Raw genomic sequence first — 7831 nt, forward strand, 5'->3', positions numbered from 1 at the left:
ATCAATTATATGCAAACAAGATATATACAGAATAAATTGAAAATAATTAGTAAGTTTTAGAACGCTTTAGTATGAAGGAGTTAAAGAAAGACTTCTTATAGAAGATGGGATTTGAAGGAGGTCTGAGAGTCCAGGATGCGGAGGTGAGGAGGGAAAGAATTCCAGGCATGGGAAAAAAGCTAGTGAAGATGCTCAGGATTAAGAGATAGAATATTGTGTTTGAGGAACAGCAGTTGGGGCCAGTGTGACTAGATTGGAGAAGGGAGGAGAAGAAAGGTGCCAGAAGACTGGTAAAATATATTAAGTTTAAAGATTTTAAAAGCCAAATACAACCAATCCTCGACATTAACACTTTAACTTTCAAAACTTCAAGCATGTGCATGATTCAGATTGGCAGTTCCACACATTTGCAACTTTGTTGGGGGGGGGGGGTGGAGAGTGGTAAAATGCCTGCAAGTTTTTAGGGCAGCAGATATTCTGTCTGCTTCATTGGTCTTTCATCATAAGGAACATTCTGTGCATTCATTACATATTTTCATTGTTTGCCTTTAAAACTCAAGTTTTGTGTTACAATTATGTCTTCAAAGTATAATGCAAATCCCTTGATCTCTAAGCCCCATTGTGCACAGTCAGTGATGCAGCTTAGTGAGAAAATAAAGGTGTTAAATAAACTTTAGTGTTGGAATGCCTGTAGCTGTTTCTGGCCAAGAGACCCGTTAAGATCTCAAAAGTTGTTGATGGATTATTCAAGCTAGTCCATAGTTCAAGATCTCCAATGCCATCAACCAGACATGAAGGTTGGAATATTGGAGGTGATATTGAGACTTCAACAGTCTCTGTGTCTTCCAACAGCAGTGACCAAAGACCCAATAACTTCTCCCCTGGTTTTCAGAAGGCAGCCTAGGTAAAGAGGTTTATAGCAATATAGTACACAGCACAATGCTCTCACACTACCTTCTGTCACAATGGAAGGTAAGGTTAAAAAATGTTTTAATTTTTATATCAAACTATCATCTTCAGAAGAAAGGAGGGCACACAATCTTGTAAAAATGAAAGCTAAAAATTTCTTGACATGTAATTGGGAAAAAATGAAATACAAAAAAACCCCTAAAAATATTTGGCTTTTAATACTTTTATTTGGAGTACAGTTATTTATGGTACTGTAGATTTCATGTATCATAAAATATGAATCATGTCTGAAATATTTTTTTTTTGAGATGTTAGCACAAAAGTTCATTGAATTCTAATGATCTGCATATTATTAATTTTATTTTGTATACTGCATTTTATGAGTTATTCCATAATTACTTTGTTAGGAAAAGTGAATATTATCTTAATTAGTATTTTATTATAAAGAATTGTATGCAGAAAAGTATATTTTCTGCAATCTCTCATGAAAGAAAGAACATTTCAAGATACTGAGGTACATTCTAAAGTGGCTGGTCTTCCAGTCAGAGATCCTGGATTCAAATCCTGTTTCTGAGTCTCACTATCTGAATAACATTAGGCAAATCATTTTTTTTCTCTGAATCTCAATTTCTTCATCTTCAAAATGAAAAGCTCTCTAAAGTTTCTTTCAACTCTAGTTTTATTATGTTATGATCTGTATTATGGATGTGAACTCTCCAGACATCTTGCTATTATTTCCAAAGTAGTTTTGGGCATAGATTAAGAATGGTGCATGCTGGGTGTGTCTGTGAGAGATGGGAGCTAGTTTTTGGGAAGTCTGTGATTACAGGAATGAGTGTGTGTGGTCTAATCTAGCATGGTGAGGGGTGTGGTAGGTGTGTGAGTCAGTTCAGTTTTAGCAAGAATATTTGGAAGAGGTAATTAAGAAAGCTTGCTTGTTCAGTCTTTATAGGCTCCAGCTGTTGAGATGAAAGGATCATGCCTTTTTTACTCCTAAAGGGAGGTCTAAGTTTTTATGCAGGTATACCTCACTTTAAGCCAAGCTGCTTTAAGTAAGTCCAATTTTTATCATAGGGATGTTGCTGTATATATTCATTAGAACTGTTGGCTTAAAATGCTGCTAGAGCTTGTACAGTTTAACATATGTAAATATCTATAGATGAAACGGTGCATTTAGAATTAAGATATTATAGAGAAGATTGGTAGAAGCAATAGAGGGGTAGCAATTAAAAGAAATTTTTAAAATATAGTTTATTTATCCTCTCATGAAAAATTCATATTAATTTCATGGATAAACATCAGCCAAGGTATCTATTTTTGTTGTCATAAAATCTCTAACTTACTTTTTGCCAGTACCCACATTTACCTTTGCAGTACCCATAACTTTCTTAATTTTCTTGCCTTCCTTTTGCTTTCTTGATGTCTTTTTCTTCTCTTACAGGATTTGCCTTACAGTTCTGTGCTCTAGTTCATTTTTCTCTGCATAGTCAAGGGAATGATAAATCATGCCAAAGCTTGATGTTTTGCCACCACCAAAATGGGTTCTGAATCTTTATCACACCCAAAATGGAACAGAAAGGCAAAAATGACATCTATAGTTGTCTTGTATGTCTTGGCCAGTTTTTCTTGAATTTCATTCTTAGTCTGTGTAGCCTTTCAAGGATGAGGAACATTTATAATCTGTTTATGTTGAAAAAGCCTGTTTCTCATGGACTTCCTAGTTCTGATGGTTACAGTATCATTAGTAATTGTGGCCAGCTCCTCAAGCAAACAGAGGGGGAAAGGCATAGGTGGGCATTTTAAAAAGTTAAAAATAAGAGACAAGATATGTGTTATTAGAGAATAAATTGCTGCTAACTAGAGATTGATTTTGAGTTTCATTAGTGCTTTTTTTTTTACATTGTTTTCACTTTCTAATGACTCTTTCCTCCCCTGCCTCTCCTTCCATTCCATCCTTCTCACTCCCAACCTCCCACAAACAAAGAATTCCAGCTAAGTGAAACAAATGAATACACTGACCATCTCGGATAGTGGATGTATCATTTCATACTTGGAATGTACTACCTCTCTATGGAGAGGCAGGAGGCATACTTTGTTACCAGCTCTGATCACTGCACTGATCAGAGTTCTTATGCCCTTCTATATAATTTCCTTTATATCGTTGTGGTCATGTAAGTAGCTCTCTTGACTTTGCTTACTTTGTTCTGATAAGTTAAAACAAACTGGAAGGATTTTTACATTTAATGAATGGTATCAAAGTAAAATACATACCTGGTCTTCTGCCAAGATGAAACAAAAACAAAAGCAAGTTATTAACTGAAGGAAAGAATAGCAGAATTAGAAAACATTATTTTATTGTTTCTTTTTATATATCATTTGAAGCATTTGTGATGGTATCAATGTGAGTATCCCTTCCAAGGTTGAAAGCACCCTAGAAAAGGCAATTAGTTGTTCTATTGTTTCACTAATCACTTTTGTAGCACCCCAGACCAAAACATTCTTTTCTCACCCTCACTAAATGTGTAGTCTTCCCTATTAGAATGTAAGCTCTTTAATATAATGTATGTAGGCTTTTTTGAAATGGAAATTTGCTGTTATGATGTGATTTAGGAGAGCAATTTCAGGACCAAATGATGTGTTGGATTCAGCATCAAATGAAAAATTCGCAATGGCCATTCTCTACAGAGAATACAGGTTTACTTAGGAGAAGCGATTACAGACAAAATAAAAAGACGCAATAGAAACCAGGAATGATAAATATGAAATGGAATTGGGAGAGCTTATAGTCAGAAAGGAAAGGTTTTTTTTTTTTTTTAAATAATTAATGATGGAAAAGACAAGTTTCCTAGTGAAACTCACAATTAACTAGGAGAAATCTCTAGGAGAATCTTCCCTAATATTTTGCTGGGCACATGACAATGTTTTGTTTTGTTTTTTCTTTTTCTGTCTTTTTCTACTTTTTTAAATTTTGTATTTAGTTAAAAAAAAAAAGAATGTAAACTCCTTGAAGACAGGGACTAATAATGTTGTATAAGTAACACAGAAGATGTTTAATAGCTTAAAAAAATTCATTCATCTATATTCAGTCCAACTCAACAAATACTTACTAAATACTTTTAAAAGAGCATGATTTCATAAACAGGGTCCAAAACTTTCATTTTATAAGAAGAAAAATAAGATGGGTTAAGTGATCTTGTCAAAAGTCGCACAGCTACTGAATAATGCCTTTCTGAAATTCTTTCATATATATTAATAAAATTTATTCATTAGTTTTCAATGTTTACTTTCATAATATTTTGATTTTCATTTTTATTCCCTCTGTCCTCTTCTCCCAAGATAGCAATCTGGTATAGGTTATACATGTACAATCATATTAAACATCTTCCCACATTAGTCATGTTGTGAAAGAAGAATCATAACAAAAGGGAAAACCCATAAAAAAGAAAAAAAACAATAAAAATGTAAAAATATTATGCTTTGATCTGCATTCAAACTTCATAGTTTTTTCTCTGAATGTGGATAACATTTTCCCTTTTGAGTCTTTGAACTGTCTTAAAATGCTGTTACATTTTTTAAACAAAATTGAAAATATTAAAGTAGAAAATAATCATTTTAGCTACTGATTTTTCTGAAAGCTCTAATATGAGAATCTGATAGTGGACATTTATACAGTTCCAAGGAGAAACTTGGGAAATGCCTTTCAGGCATCTAAAAATGACTCATTTTCAAAAATTATGTTTATAGACAACTTTTCAAGAAATGGTAAAATGAATCACACTTAGTATACTCTAGTGAATGAGGTAACAAAATTCCCCATGTATTACCATATTAGGGAGATTAAGATTAGTAGTGGGCTCTAGGTAATCCACAGGGCTGACCAGTATCTAGAACAGATAGAACACTATGAAAATTAGAAACCATAGTGAGGGAGTTGATTTTTGGGAAAAGGGAGTGATAACATGCATAACATTGTATCCTAAGGGAAAAGCAAAGGTCAAGATTCAGGATACCAGCTAAAATGATATCAAAATACAAAGCATAGGAGGTTTAGAGTCTGAATAGATGGAATTCACCATTTCATTCATGGTCCAAGCTGTGAAAGGGTCACTGACAGAGTTACACAGGCAACAAAGATCAAGAGTTAGTGCCATATGTAATTTAAACTACAGAGAAAAGCAAATGTAGAAATATATTTAGAATAAATGGGTTAGAAATTAGCATCTGTGCTGAAGAAAAATGAAAAGAACTCTAAAAAAACTAAGAAACTAAGAAAACTTTAAGCCAAGGTACAGTTTAGAGCTCAAAATAGGAACAAGAAACTAGGTGGGGAATAGTGTTGAGATCCAAAATAAATCAATAGACCATACTGATAGGAATTCTGGACTGGCTAGACAGCTTATTCCCAGGAATTGCTAAAATGAGCCCATCCTGTTCCTATTAATCATAAAATCAGATCAATTCTTCCAGATTGTCCTGTTTGCATAGAGTCCTGTTTGCCAGAGTCCATTCAGTCTGTCTTCAACCTCTAAGACTATTTTGATTAGTATATTTGAGACAGCCTTGACAGGGACTCAGTTTTCCAAGACTGTCTCAATACACAATCTTGTCACTTCCTAGATCCCACCTTTATTTTTTCCTCCTCCCTCTGAATTACCAAACTCCTTTGTGGTTACTCCCCTTATTGGCTAGATCCTGTTCATCCTACTCCCTCACCTCTCCTGAGACTTTAATAGTCATGTCCCCTCAAAAGCAAGTTGTTTAATCATCTGACTCTGCTTTGCCTAGTTGTGGTTGATTTTGTCTGTGTGCAATTCACATAATAAAATAGCAAATCTCAGTTACCTGTGATGGATTCTCTGACATAATTTCTTTATGTCATGAATCAAATAATTACGCTTTCCCAAATCAACTTCATATTTCTATTCCTTATTACCACTTCTGGTACCTTTACACCACTTCAATACCACTTCTTAGCACACCTGCTAGATCACATTTTTTTATACAAGAATACGTACTTAGGCCCTGGTTTATTTTCCTTACAAACATGAGATATGCTTTATTTACATAATATAATATATAGTAAAGGATCTTATTTCATAGATGGGCAAAAGAGTTTTCTCTCTATTAATGGGCCATCATGACTTAGTGTACCCTGATGAGACTCTGGTAAAGTGAAGATTTCCTGAAGATGTCTTGGTTGGCAGAGAAAGACTGAAGTACTGATTGAAACTCCTTGAAAAGCACTTGAAAAAAGTACTCCTTGAAAGCAGGGAAGGGTACTGAGAGGGATCAGTTCACCCTTCCTTATAATCCCACTTTCTGTGGAGGTCTTGGGTAGCTCCACCTTGCTGTACCCAGTCAGAAATCCAAGTTATGTCAAATTCCAAGGTTAAATTTCCTCTATAAATATATCCATGGATATCTTGATATTCAAGACATCAAGTCATCTTGGCTGAATCCTTTTTGATGTTCTATCTTATTATGACTTTCTCCCCTCCTTTCCCCTATACCTATCATGTTTTCCCTCTCATCCCCCATCATGCCTCATGCTGTCTTTCTCCTTCTTATAGCTAATCAACGGGTTTTTTTTTTAGGAGACTAAATCCCTTTATGTATTTAAACTGTGAGTCAATAGTATATTCCCACTTCATGGGGGTATTTCCTTTTTCCTGGATAAATGGTAAGTTCCTCTAGGGAACTTGTTTTTTCCATTGTTAATTGTTAAAATCCCTTTGCTTGCTAACTATATGCTCTCCTAACTCTATTTACCACTCCTGTGTCCATCACACCTCTTCATCTTGTTTGTAATCTCTTCTCATAAATAAACCTACCTTTTCCCAAAGAGAGTAGTCATTGTGAATTCTTCATGTGCCCTAATCCCAACATTTTGTGCCTATATCAATTTCATCATTTAGTGCTGAACCCCAAACATTGAATACATCAAAAGTATGTGGTGTGGGATGGGGAAAGAGGGAAACCCATGATAGCATTCTTTGTGGTAAGGTTCTGCCATCTTGATGTTTTGCTCCTTTGTCAGATTGTGTCTTGCCATGTTGCTAGCTACTTCCACTTTAGGCTTCTTCTTTTCTCTGATGAATTGACTTTAATCAGCTTCCCTACTATGGATTAATAATGCTTGGTATGTGTATACACATCAACTGAAGAAAAAAGGGTTTTTCAGAGGCAAGAAGTAACAGCAGAGACCTAGATGCCCTGTGGAGTACACCAGTTAGAAGCCTATAGAGAATGAGGATGGAAGGTAGATTCTGAGTTCTTTCCAACTGATGCTCATTTGATATAAAGAAAGTCACAAAGCACAAAAAACCTTTTTTAATTCTAATTTATATAAAGTTTATTTCCATAAAAGGGCTCTTCATTAAACAAAATAATGAAGGGACAGTGAAAGTTCAGTGGACAAAACAGAAGTTGGCCTGATCTCTCTGTACTTTGGGTTTCACACTATAAAAGAAAACTAAACAAATGTCTTGTGTAAGCCATGAAGCTACCATCCAGTGGGGAAAAAGACACTGATAAATATTTATATGCCATGGAAATGAAAGTTGTCTATTTACAAAACATACCACTAGGTGGCACTGCAGTGGATAGAGAGCATGGCTTGGAGTCAGATTCATATCCCACAAATCTGGCCACAGACACTTACTAGCTGTGTGACCTCCAATTTAAAACCCTGTTTGACTCAGTTTTCTCATCTGTAAAATGAGCTGGAAAAGGAAATGGCAAACCACTCCAGTATCTTTGCCAATGAAATCCTAAATGGAGTCACAAAGAGTCAGATATACCCAAAAAACAACTGAACATTTATAAAATAAACTCTTTTAGGGTGAACTGAAAGATTAACAGTTGCCTTCCAGTGTGAGCCATTGACATTCAATTTGAGGAAGGGTCATGTGTTTGATCTGAG

At 35.0% G+C, this 7831-nt stretch overlaps 1 pseudogene; it reads right to left on the reverse strand.

Annotated features, from left to right (window-relative positions):
* Positions 1-2248: 2248 nt before the first annotated feature.
* Positions 2249-2646, reverse strand: LOC100918887 (annotated as a pseudogene).
* Positions 2647-7831: the final 5185 nt, after the last annotated feature.

This window comes from Sarcophilus harrisii, chromosome 3, assembly GCF_902635505.1.
Source record: "Sarcophilus harrisii chromosome 3, mSarHar1.11, whole genome shotgun sequence".
Taxonomy (NCBI): Eukaryota; Metazoa; Chordata; class Mammalia; order Dasyuromorphia; family Dasyuridae; genus Sarcophilus; species Sarcophilus harrisii.